The following is a 14156-nucleotide window of genomic DNA, read 5'->3' as shown; positions in this document are numbered from 1 at the left end:
TGGCGCCTTTCACATCCTCAGGATGTTGAAGTGCTGTTTTGTCATCAAATACAGCAGCCAGTTTGAAGAATTTAGATTAAATGTGCAAACTGGCTGCTGCATTTGCCTATAAAACAACACTATGACATTCTAAAGATGTGAAAGGCAATTAACTCCAAATAGTCAGGTTTTAGACTTGGGGCTCTATCCCCACCTTCACCATTGTGCTCATGGCTAGAGCACAGTTTCCACAAACAGTCTTTTACAAATCAAAATCTACATTATTCCCCGCCACATGTGGATTAGCTTAGCCCAAGTTTAACAATTGATCTTGAATCATAATAAATGTCAGATACTGAGAGCTCAATACTGCGGAAAGCCTAGAGGAGTATAGAAAGTGCAGGGGTGAAATTAAAAAGGAAATTAGGAAAGCAAAGAGAGGGCAAGTAAAATCAAGGAAAACCCAAAGATGTTTTATAAATACATAAAGAGCAAGAGGATAACTAAGGAAACTATTAGAGATCAAAAAGGTAATCTGTGTATGGAGGCGGAAGATGTGGGTATGGTTCTTAATGATTACTTTGCTTCTGTCTTCACAAAAGAGGGAGAAGACGCAGACATTGTAGTTAAGGAAGAGGAGGGTGAAATATTGGATGGGATAAACAGTGAGGGAGGAAATATTTAGGGATTCAGCATCTTTGAAAGTAGATAAATCGCCAGGCCTGGATGAAATACATCCCAGGCCATTATGAGAAGCAAGGGAGGAAATAGCGGAGGCTCTGACCATCATTTTCCAATCCTCTTTGGCTACAGGCATGGTGCCGGAGGATTGGAGGACTGCTAACGTTGTACTATTGTTTAAAAAGGAAGAAAGGGATAGACCGAATAATTACAGGCCAGTCAGCAAATCGCGGTGGTGGGCAAATTATTGGAAATAATTCTGAGGGACAGTATTAATTGTCATTTAGTAAGGCATGGATTAATCAAGGACAGTCAGCATGGATTTGTTAAGGAAAGGTCGTGTCTGACTAACTTGATTCAATTCTTTGAGGAGGTAATGAGGAGGGTTGATGAGGGTAGCCCGTTTGATGTAGTCTACATGGATTTTTGCAAGGCTTTTGACAAGGTCCCACGTGGCAGACTGGTCAGAAAAGTAACAGTCTATGGGATTCAAGGGAAAGTGGCAAGTTGGATCCAAAACAGTCTCAGTGGCAAGAAGCAAAGGGTAATGGTCGGCGGGTGTTTTTATGACTGGAAGGCTGTGTCCAATGGAGCCCGCATATATCAATGATTTTGACTTAAACGTAGGGGGCATGATTAAGAAGTTTGTGGATGATACTAAAATTGGGAAGTGAGGAGGAAAGCTGCAGACTGCAGGAAGATATCAATGGGCTGGTCAGGAAAAATCAGAGAGCAAGTTATTATCTTAATGGTGAGAAACTGGAAAGTACTGCAGTACAAAGGGATCTGGGGGTCCTAGTGCAAGAAAATCAAAACGTTAGTATGCAGGTGCAGCAGGTGATCAAGGCGGCCAACGGAATGTTGGCTTTTATTGATAGTGGGATAGAATATAAAAACAGGGAGGTATTGCTGCAGTTATATAAGGTATTGGTGAGACCGCACCTGGAATACTGCATACAGTTTTGGTCTCCATACTTAAGAAAAGACATACTTGCTCTCGAGGCAGTACAAAGAAGGTTCACTCGGCTAACCCCGGGGATGAGGGGGTGGACATATGAGGAGAGGTTGAGTAGATTGGGACTCTACTCATTGGAGTTCAGAAGAATGAGAGGCGATCTTATTGAAACATATAAGATTGTGAAGGGGCTTGATCGGGTGGATGCGGTAAAGATGTTCCCAAGGATGGGTGAAACTAGAACTAGGGGGCATAATCTTAGAACAAGGGGCTGCTCTTTCAAAACTGAGATGAGGAGAAACTTCTTCACTCAGAGGGTAGTAGGTCTGTGGAATTTGCTGCCCCAGGAAGCTGTGGAAGCTACATCATTAAATAAATTTAAAACAAATAGACAGTTTCCTAGAAGTAAAGGGAATTAGGGGTTATGGGGAGCGGGCAGGAAATTGTACATGAAGCTGAGTTCGGATCGGTCAAGGCCCTGTGGGTGGTGGAGCGGGCCAAGGGGCTGAGTGGACGGATCCTGCTCCGACTTCTTGTGTTCTTTAGATTTGAGGTTAGGATCAGATCAGCCATGATCTTATTGAATGGTGGAGCAGGCTCGAGGGGCCGATTGGCCTAATCCTGCTCCTATTTCTTATGTTCTGATGTGAGCAGAAAAGTGGCAAATGGAATTCAATCCGGAGAAGTGTGAGGTAATGCATTTGGGGAGGGCAAACAAGGCAAGGGAGTACACAATAAATGGGAAGATACTGAGTGGGGTAGAGGAACAGAGAAACCTTGGAGCGCATGTCAAGGTAGCAGGTAGATAAGGTGGTTAAGACGACATACGGGATACTTGCCTTTATAAAGTGAAGGGCAAGGCTGGTAGAAGTAGGGAACCCTGGATGACTCGGGAGATTGAGGCCCTAGTCAAAAAGAAGAAGGAGGCATATGACATGCATAGACAGCTGGGATCAAGTGGATCCCTTGAAGAGTATAGAGATTGCCGGAGTAGAGTTAAGAGAGAAATCAGGAGGGCAAAAAGGGGACATGAGATTGCTTTGGCAGATAAGGCAAAGGAGAATCCAAAGAGCTTCTACAAATACATAAAGGGCAAAAGTGTAACTAGGGAGAGAGTAGGGCCTCTTAAGGATAAACAAGGTCATCTATGTGCGGAACCACAAGAGATGGGTGAGATCCTAAATGAATATTTCACATCGGTATTTACGGTTGAGAAAGGCATGGATGTTAGGGAACTTGGGGAAATAAATAGTGATGTCTTGAGGAGTGTACATATTACAGAGAGGGAGGTGCTGGAAGTCTTAACGCGCATCAAGGTAGATAAATCTCCGGGACCTGATTAAATGTATCCCAGGACGTTATGGGAGGTTAGGGAGGAAATTGTGGGTCCCCTAGCAGAGATATTTGAATCATCGACAGCAACAGGTGAGGTGCCTGAAGATTGGAGGGTAGCAAATGTTGTGCCTTTGTTTAAGGGCGGCAGACCTGGGAACTACAGACCAGTGAGCCTGACAGCTGTAGTGGGTAAGTTGTTGGAGGGTATTCTGAAAGGCAGGATCTACAGGCATTTGGAGAGGCAGGGACTGATTAGGAACAGTCAGCATGGTTTTGTGAGTGGAAAATCATGTCTCACGAATTTGATTTGAGTTTTTTGAAGGGGTAACCAAGAAGATAGATGTGGGCTGTGCAGTAGACGTGGTCTACATGGACTTTAGCAAAGCCTTTGACAAGGTACCGCATGGTAGGTTGTTACATAAGGTTAAATCTCACGGGATCCAAGGTGAGGTAGCCAATTGAATACAAAATTGGATTGACGACAGAAGACAGAGGGTGGTTGTGGAGGGTTGTTTTTCAAACTGGAGGCCTGTGACCAGCGGTGTGCCTCAGGGATCGGTGCTGGGTCCACTGTTATTTGTTATTTATATTAATGATTTGGATGAGAATTTAGGAGGCATGGTTAGTAAGTTTGCAGATGACACCAAGATTGGTGGCATTGTGGACAGTGAAGAAGGTTATCTAGGATTGCAACAGGATCTTGATAAATTGGGCCAGTGGGCCGATGAATGGCAGATGGAGTTTAATTTAGATAAATGTGAGGTGATGCATTTTGGGAGATCGAATCAGGCCAGGACCTACTCCGTTAATGGTAGGGCGTTGGGGAGAGTTATAGAACAGAGATCTAGGAGTACAGATTCATAGCTCCTTGAAAGTGGAGTCACAGGTGGATAGGGTGGTGAAGAAGGCATTCAGCATGCTTGGTTTCATTGGTCAGAACACTGAATACAGGAGTTGGGATGTCTTGTTGAAGTTGTACAACTTAGTAAGGCCACACTTGGAATACTGTGTACAGTTCTGGTCACCCTATTATAGAAAGGATATTATTAAACTGGAAAGAGTGCAGAAAAGATTTACTAGGATGCTACCTGGACTTGATGGTTTGACTTATAGGGAGAGGTTGGATAGACTGAGACTTTTTTCCCTAGAGAGTAGGAGGTTTAGGGGTGATCTTATAGAAGTCTATAAAATAACGAGGGGCATAGATAAGGTCGATAGTCAAAATCTTTTCCCAAAGGTAGGGGAGTCTATAACGAGGGGACATAGATTTAAGGTGAGAGGGGAGAGATACAAAAGGGTCCAGAGGGGCAATTTTTTCACTCAAAGGGTGGTGAGTGTCTGGAACGAGCTGCCAGAGGCAGTAGTGGAGGCGGGTACAATTTTGTCTTTTAAAAAGCATTTGGACAGTTACATGGGTAAGATGGGTATAGAGGGATATGGGCCAAGTGTAGGCAATTGGGACTAGCTCAGTGGTATAAACTGGGTGACATGGACATGTTGGGCCGAAGGGCCTGTTGTAAACTTCTATGATTCTATGATTAGCCGAGGTAAAGAATATAACGTCATGCTTGAACTGTACAAAACACTAGTTAGGCTGCAGCTAGAGTACTGCACACAGTTCTGGTCACATTATAGGAAAGATGTGACTGCACTGGAAAGGGTACAGAGGCGATTTACGAGGATGTTGCCAGGACTGGAGAATTTTAGCTATGAGGAAAGATTGGACAGGCTGGCGTTGTTTTCTTTGGAACAGAGGAGGCTGAGGGGAGATTTAGGTGCATAAAATTATGAGGGGCCTAGACAGAATGGATAGGAAGGACCTATTTCCCTTGGCAGAGGGGTCAATAACCAGGGGGCATAGATTTAAAGTGATTGGTAGAATCCTATGTTTCCTATGATCAGAGGGGAGCTGAGGAAAAATGTTTTCACCCAGAGGGTGGTGGGGGTCTGGAACTCACTGCCTGAAAGGGTGGTAGAGACAGAAACCCTCATTGCATTTAAAAGGTGTTTGGATGTGCACTCGAAGTGCCATAACCTACAGGGCTACGGACCAAGTGCTGGAAAGTGGGATTAGGCTGGGTAGCTCTTTTCCAGCTGGCACGATGGGCCAAATGGCCGCCTTCTGTGCTGTAAATTTCTATGATAAATCGTTTACTGAAGAAAATATGAAATACCTGCCACGTCCTCAATCATCTCTGAAGGCGGAAATGTAATATTCCAACAGACCACTACTTACAGACTAAAAGGACATCCCATCTGTGGCACCCTGAGCCCTCGCAATCAATCCTATTTGCAGTTACATTTCTTATTTACTGGTTAGTTGTGTTTGAATTCTGTGGGCCTGGAGATTTAGAAAGGGTTGTTTTCAGCCTAGCTCTTCATTGGTGGAGAAATCCTAAATCAGAACATGAAGACCCATCAGCTTTGTAGAATACATGCGGAACTTGAAATATATGCAAGCCAGGAGAAATGTGGATTTAAACTTTAAATTTGTCCCCTTAATCTTCATAGTACAGATCTATGCAGTCCACAAAGATCACATCTTAGACATCCCTGGGCTAAACTATTTGTTCAGATTTAGAGTTAAAAGTATATCCAAACATAAAAGACACAGCAAGATATTAATACAGTACTAAAACCAAACTTACATTATTTTTACTGCACCTCTGTGCAGTCAGACACTATTGCAGGTCTTCAGCCATTTCTTGATAATAGTCTCTAATGACAATTTACAAGAAATAGCACCGCTATTCCACACGGTCTGTAAAGACTAGGTGAATATCAGACAAGAGACCACAAAAGGGTCCCTGGATTTTAAGATTTACCTATAAATTACCTATTAATTTCAGCCTACACACACAGCTCTGATATCATGGTCATTTTTGCTTTTTGAAGGAAGACAAGAGAATGTAGTGAGCATCATACGAGAACTTAAATCAATAACTTTAACTAGATAAATTAATTAGTTAATAAAACGAAGAATACAGAGAGATTAAAAATTCTATAAAGTATATAAATAAATTCTGATTCGACAAGCAATGGCAGGGCAGGTGGTGTGTGGTAACTGCAGCATGTGGGAGAGCAGCGTGATCCCCAGCAACCACAACTGCAGTAAGTGTCTGCAGCTCAAGGAGCTTCAGCTCAGAGTTGTTGAGCTGGAGTCCGAGCTGCAGGGATTGCGATGCATCCGGGGTGGGAGTGGGTGGAGGAAGTTATCTGGACACTTTGATCCAGGAGGCAGTCACACCCCTTAGATTAGGCAGTCATTTAGATTTGTTCAGTGTTCAGGGAGAGGAGGATGTGACTGCGAGACAGGCAGGTATGGGGACCCAGGATCTAGTGATGGAGGAGCCTCAGCCTTTGATCTTGTCCAACAGGTACGAGGTACTTGCTACCTGTGTGGGTGAGAACAAAGACTGCAGGGAGGATGGGCAAACTGATCACAGCACTGTGGTACAGGAGGCCATTCAAGTGGGGGGAGTAAAAAGGAACGTGGTTGTGGTAGGGAATAGTAGTCAGGGGGATTGATACTGTTCTCTGCAGCCGGGACAAAGGGTCCCAAAGGCAGTGTTGGGACCCTTATGTTCATGCTCCAAGAACTTGGAGCATGAACATAAGAACATAAGAAATAGGAGCAGGAGTAGGCCAATCGGCCCCTCGAGCCTGCTCCGCCATTCAATAAGATCATGGCTGATCTGATCCTAACCTCAAATCTAAATTCATGTCCAATTTCCTGCCCGCTCCCCGATAAGACAAGGGGAGGATTCAGTTGTCATGGTCCTCGTAGGAACAAACGACATAGGTAGAACTAGGAATGAGATTCTGCTGAGACAGTTTGAGGAGCTAGAGTCTAAATTAATAAGCAGAACCTCAAAGGTAATAATCTCTGGATTACTACTTGAGCCACGCGCAAATTGGCAGAGGTACAAACAGATCAGAGAGTTAAATGCGTGGCTCAAAGAGTGGTGTGGGAGACAGGGGTTTCGATTCATGGGGCACTGGCACCAGTACTGGGGAAAGAGGGAGCTGTTCCGTTGGGACGGGCTCCACTTAAACCGGGCTGGGACCAGCATCCTGGCAAATCGAATAATTAGGGCTGTAGGTGGAGCTTTAAACTAAAAAGTGTGGGGGGGGGGGGGTCAGGTGAGGGGAAATTTAGAAATCTAATGAGAAAAGTTAAGACAATAGAATAGTGTAGTGATCTGGGTAAAAATAAGCAGAGTGTGACAGGAAGAGACAGAGAGTTTACCAATAAGGTCAAAGCAGGAAAAAATGGTAAAAAGTCAAAATTAAAGGTTCTTTATCTGAATGCACGGAGCATTCGTAATATGATAGGTGAATTAATTGCACAAAGAGAGAATAAATGGGTTTGCCCTAATAGCCATTAGAGAGACATGGTTACAAAATGACCAAGGATGGGAATTAAATATTCCAGGGTATATGACATTTAGAAAAGACAGGTAGAATGGAAAAGGAGGGGGTGTAGCCCTAATAATAAAGAATGACATAAGGACAGTGGTGATAAAGGATCTTGGCTCAGAGGATCAGGAAGTAGAATCAACATGGGTGGAAATTAGAAACAAGGGGCAGAAAACACTGGTGGGAGTAGTTTATAGACCCCCGATAGTAGCTATACCATTGGATAGAGTATAAATCACGAAATAATGGGAGTTTTAACAAAGGAAATGCAGTCATCATGGAGGACTTTAATCTGCGTATAGACTGGGCAAATCAAATTGTCAAAGGTAGTTTGGAAGACGAGTTCATGGAATGTATTCGAGACGGTTTCCTAGAGCAACACCAGGGAACAGACTATTTTAGATCTTGTATTGTGTAATGAGACAGGGTTAATTAGTAATCTCACAGTAAAAGAACCTCTGGGGAAGAGTGATCATAATATGATACAATTTCACATTGAGTTTGAAAGTAATGTACTTAAGTCAAAACTAGAGTCTTAAACTTAAATAAAGCCAATTACATAGGTATGAGGGGCAAGTTGTCAAAGGTAGATTGGGAAATTAAATTGAAGGCTTTGATAGTTGAAAAGCAATGGTAAACATTTAAAGAAATATTTCAATATTCTCAACAAGTATACATTCCATTGAGAAATAAAATCTCTATGGGAAAAGTGATCCACCCGTGGTTAACTAAAGAAGTTAAGGAGAGTATTAGATTGGAAGAAGAGGCCTATAATGTCGCAAGGAGTAATAAGCCTGGGGATTGGGAGAGTTTTAGAAACCAACAAAGGATGACCAAAAAATTGATAAAAAGGGAGAAAAAAAGAACATAAAAGTAAACTAGCAAGAAATATAAAAACGGATTATAAGAGCTCCAACAAGTATGTAAAAAGGAAGATAGTAGCAAAATTAAACGTTGGTCCCTTAGAGGCTAAGACCGGAGAAATTATAATGGGGAAAATCAGGAAATGACAGATGCATTAAACAAATATTTTGTATCTGTCTTCACAGTAGAAGATACAAAACGCATACCAAAAATAGTGGGGAACCAAGGGGTAAATGAGAGTGAGGAACTTAAAACAATTAATATCACTACAGAAAAAGTACTGAACAAACTAATGGGACTAAAAGTTGATAAATCCCCTGGGCCTGATTGCCTACATCCTAGGGTTCTAATAGAGGTGGCTGCAGAGATAGCGGATGCATTGGTTATGATCTTCCAAAGATTCTGCAACGGTCCCAGTGGACTGGAAGATAGCAAATGTTACCTTACCATTCAAGAAGGGAGGGAGAGAAAACAGGGAACTACAGACCAGTTAGTCTGACATCAATCGCCTGGAAAATGCCAGAATCCATTATTAAGGAAGTGGTAACAGAGCACTTAGAAAATGATTAGGCAGAGTCAACATGGTTTTATGAAAGGGAAATCATGTTTGACAAATTTATTAGAGTTTTTTTGAGGATGTAATTAGCAGGGTAGATAAAGAGGAACAAGCATATGTAGTACATTTGGATTTTCACAAGGCATCGATAAGGTGCCACATAAAAGATTGTTACAGAAGGTAAGGGTTTATGGGGTTGGGGATAACATATTAGCATGGATAGAGGATTGGTTCAAGGACAGAAAACAGTGTGGGGATAAACGGTTCATTCTCAGGTAGGCAGGCTGTAACTAGTGGGGTGCGGCAAGGATCGGTGCTTGGGCCTCAGCTATTTACAATCTATTAACGACTTAGATGAAGGGACCGAGTGTAATGTATCTAAGTTTGCTGACGATACAAAGCAAGGTGGGAAAGTAAACTGTGAGGAGGACACAAAGAGTCTGCAAAGGGATATAGACAGGTTAAGTGAGTAGGCAAGAAGGTGGCAGATGGAGTATAACATGGGGAAATGTGAGGTTATTCATTTCGGTAGGAAGAATAGAAAAACAATATTTTTTAAATGGTGAGAATCTATTAAATGTTGGTGTTCAGGGAGACTTGGGTGTCCTCGTAAAAGAGCCACAAAAAGTTAGAATGCAGGTACAGCAGGCAATTAGGAAAGCAAATAGCATGTTGGCCTTTATTGCAAGGGGGTTGGAGTACAAGAGTAAGGAACTCTTACTACAATTGTACAGGGCTTTGGTGAGACCACACCTGGAGTACCGTGTACAGTTTTGGTCTCCCTACCGAAGGAAGGATATACTTGCCTTGGAGGCGGTGCAACGAAAGTTCACTAGATTAATTCCTGGAATGAAAGGGTTGTCCTATGAAGAGAGGTTGAGTAGAATAGGCCTGTACTCTGTGGAGTTTAGAAGAATGAGAGGTGATCTCATTGAAACATGTAAGATTCTGAGGGGGCTTGATAGGGTAGATGCTGAGAGTTTGTTTCTCCTGGCTGGAGAGTCTAGAACTAGGGGGCATAGTCGCAAGATAAGGGATCGGCCATTCAAGACTGAGATGAGGAGGAATTTCTTCACGCAGAGGGTTATGAATCTTTGTAGTTCTCCATCCCAGAGGGCTGTGGATGCAGAGTCATTAAGTATATTCAAGGCTGAGATGGATAGATTTTTGGACTCTGGGGGAATCAAGGGATATGGGTATCAGGCAGGAAAATGGAGTTGAGGTCCAAGATGGAGCAGGCTCGAGGGGCAGTATGGCCTACTTCTGCTCCTATTTCTTATGTTCTTATGACATACAGTAACTAGGAAGTAATGGGTAATCCCATAACACGATATGTCACTCAACACAAATAGGGGACACAGGTTTCGGTTCACAGAAGACTGTTTACCAAATTTGACTTTTTACTGCAAGCACAAAAGTGTTGGGAGAAAGCCTGAACTACAATGTAACTTGAACGTTAAATTTCCTTGTTCACTAAATACATGTTCTGTAACTGACATCGGAGAATTAACATTAACTCGCTGCATTAAAAAAAATCTCACCTTTTTTTTTGCCAATGACCTTAAATTTGTCTCCTCTGGTTACCGACCCTCCTGCCGGTGGAAACAGTTTCTCCTTATTTATTTGATCAAAACCCCTCATCATTTTGAGCATCTACTAAATCTTCCCTTCCCTTAACCTTCTCTGCTCCAAGGAGAACAATCCCAGCTTCTCTAGTCTCTCTACATAACTAAAGTCCCACATCCATTCTAGAAAATATCCTCTGCACCCTTTCCAAGGCCTTGACATCCTTTTTGAAGTGTGGCGCCCAGAATTGAACACAATACTCCAGCTGAGGCCTAACCAGTGATTTATAAAGGTTTAGCATAACTTCCTGGCTTTTGTACACTCTGCCTCTATTTATAAAGCCAAGGCTTTTTTAAACAGCCATATCAACTTGTCCTGCCACCTTCAAAGATTTATGTATGTACACCCATAGCTGTCTCTGTTCCTGCACCCACTTTAGAATTGTTCCATTTGTTTATATTGACTCTCCTCATTCTTCCTACGAAAATGCATCACTTCAGACTTCTCTGCATTAAATTTCATCTGCGATCTGTCTGGCCATTTCACCAGCCTGTCTATGTACTCCTGAATGGGACTGAAAGCCGATAAATCCCCAGGACCTGATAATCTGCATCTCAGGGTACTACAAGAGGTAGCCATGGAAATAGTGGATGCATTAGTTGTCATCTTCCAAAATTCTATAGATTATGGAACAGTTCCTGCAGATTGGAGGGTGGCAAATGTAACCCCATTATTTAAAAAAGGAGAGAAAACAGGGAACTACAGGCCGGTTAGCCTAATATCAGTATAGGGAAAATGCTAGAGTTTATTATAAAGGATGTAATAACAGGACACTTAGAAAATATCAATGGGATTAAACAAAGTCAACATGGATTTATGAAAAGGAAATCATGTTTGACAAATCTACTGGAGTTCTTTGAGGATGTAACTGGTAGAAATAGATAAGGGAGAACCAGTGGGGATGTGGTTTATTTGGATTTTCAGAAGGCCTTTGATGAAGTCCCACATAAGAGGTTAGTGTGTAAAATTAAAGCACATGGGATTGGGGGTAATATACTGGCATGGATTGAAAATTGGTTAACAGACAGAAAACAGAGAGCAGGAATAAATGGGTCTTTTTCGGGGTGGCAGGCAGTGACTAGTAGGGTGGAGGGCAGGAGTGATTAAATGACAGAAGGGTTAACTGTTTCTTTCTCCACAGATGCTGCCTGACTTGCTAATTATTTACAGCATTTTCTAATTTTATTTCAGATTTCCAGCATCTGCAGTATTTTGCTTCTTAAAATTAGAGCTAGGCCATTTCGGAGTGAAATCAGGAAGCATTTTTTCACGCAAAGGGTAGTGGAAATCTGGAACTTGCTCCCCCAAAAGGCAATGGATGCTGGGCCAATTGGAATTTTCAAGACTGAGATTGATAGATATTTGTTAAGTAAGGGTATCAAGGGATATCAAACAAAGGCAGGTAAATGGAGTTCAGGTATAGATGGTATTGATTCAATTGAATGTCGCAACAGGCTCGAGGGGACGAATGGCCTACTCTTGTCCCTCTGCTCATATGAACAGGCGTATTGTGCTCCGCACACACAATCTGTCAACTAGCTCAGCGACAAGTAATCAGCTGTCATAGGAACAGGAGCAGGCCATTCAGCCATTCAATCAGATGATGACTGATCTGTCCCACCTTGGTTCTGGAGCCCTTAATACCCTTACCTAAGAAAAATCTATCAATCTCAGATTGATTCAAATCTCTGTCCAATCCAATTTATTAAATAGACACCCATCGCTATGCAAAAAAATCAATCATTTACAAGCAAACTATCACATGACAATTCTCCAGGGAGGGAGGAAAGGATCATATGGCACCTTTTATGACCTCATGATGTCCCAAACCCCTTTACAGCCAGTAAAGTACTTTTGAAGTGTAGTCACTGTAGTAATGTAGGAAATGCAGCTGTCAATTTCCACACAGCAAAGTCCCACAAACAGCAATGAAATAAATGACCAGATCATCTGATTTTAGGTGTTGGTTGAGGGATAATTATTAGCAGGCCAACTCCCCTGCTCTTTTGAGTAATTACATGGGATCTTTTATGTCCATCTGAGGGGTTTCGCGTCTCAGCCAAAAGACGGCACCTCCAACAGTGTAGCACTCCCTCAGTACTGCACTGAAATGCCAGCTTAGATTACGTGCTCAAGTCTCTGGAGTGGCACTTGAACCCATGACCTTCTGACTCAGAGGTGAGAGTGCTACCACTGAACCACAGCTGAAACCTTATTCAGGCAAACAGCTAACATGACCCCTCATCAGGGATAATGGAGTCTAAATAGCAAGAGATGTCCTTTCCATTGTCAGGCATTTCACACTTCCTAATACAGAGTCATTTTGAAATTCTGTGATTATATTAGACTAACAATATGACAAGACTGACAAAATCTCAGTTAATCTGTGCCTCTTTATAATACAAACCGTGCAATTGGGAATAAAAATGTTGCTTTGTGTCCTAATACATACCAAATGTCTTTGTGATAGAGTCTAATTTGTTACGACGCAGATCTCGAAATACCTTACAAACTAATAGTTACCGCTATAAGCCTTATGCTGTACAGATACACAAAGGCCGCATTACCAGTATTAAATTAATAATACACTTTTTAGTCTGTTAGATCATTTCCAGTTTTGCAGCCATTCTGTGCGAACTTTATTTCAATATTACTGTCAGCATAACTGATATTTGCAATAATGAATTCACACACTGCCATGTCTCTTCATTACAGATTCTTTAGAATCAGCTCTCCACATGGTTAATGCTGAGCCACAGCTGAAAATCTGTGCTATCTAATTTGGATGAGCACTTGAAATGCCATAGCATACAAGGCTACGGACCAAATGCTGGAATATGGGATTAGAGTAGACAGGGCTTGATGGCCGGCGCGGACACGATGGGCCGAAGGGCCTCTATCCGTGCTGTATAACTCTATGACTCTATGACTCTAATCGATGTTCCTCCATATAATAATGTTACTGATGTCGGTAACACATTCACCAGACAGATGGCTGATTATTTCACTGCTTCTGTTTAAAAGAATGCCCTAAATATCAAGATATAATAGTTGCTCTTATTTACAAGAATACATGTGCCACAGGACATGATTAAACCTACAGTAGGCTTTTCACTCATGAAAGACTGCTACAATATACCCAAAGTATCTTCCATTTCTCCAATGGTTTGGTATTCAGAATAGATCAGGGCGCCTGTTGTTGTGACACTTTGGAAAGTGCAATGCAATACATGGTCCTCAGCGAACACCTGTTATACTCAAACAGCAGGTTTCTTAGAGAGATCCAATAACCAGAACATGTTCCCAGAAGTGCAACGTTCACAAGCACCAGATTGGTAAGCGATAATGCTTTAAATACTAAACACACAATAAATAGGGACCAAAATACAACTAAAAGGAATGAGTCATGCTCACTGACACACCCACACTGTGTTGGCAAAGTAAAACGGGTCATTTGTCAGGAGCAGAAGCACAAATGTCATTGCAGACTAAAAAGGGCTCACTTTCAAATCAACTTCCCCCCTCAAAACAGTGTAAATCTGCATTATTTTTAGTACTTGTTAAACACTCCTTTAACACCAAATCAATTAGTCATACTAATCTACTTGGGTAGGTTCCAGTTTTCTGGATTTTGAAATCGCATCAGTTTTTGTACATGAGAAATTTTTCCCATTCACAGACAATGATTGCAGCATTAAAAGAAAGGAAGTCCTGCATTTATATAGTGCCTTTCATGACCTC

The sequence above is a fragment of the Heptranchias perlo genome, chromosome 5 (genome assembly GCF_035084215.1).
Source record: "Heptranchias perlo isolate sHepPer1 chromosome 5, sHepPer1.hap1, whole genome shotgun sequence".
In the NCBI taxonomy this organism is placed as follows: domain Eukaryota; kingdom Metazoa; phylum Chordata; class Chondrichthyes; order Hexanchiformes; family Hexanchidae; genus Heptranchias; species Heptranchias perlo.
This window is presented reverse-complemented; position numbering follows the sequence as displayed.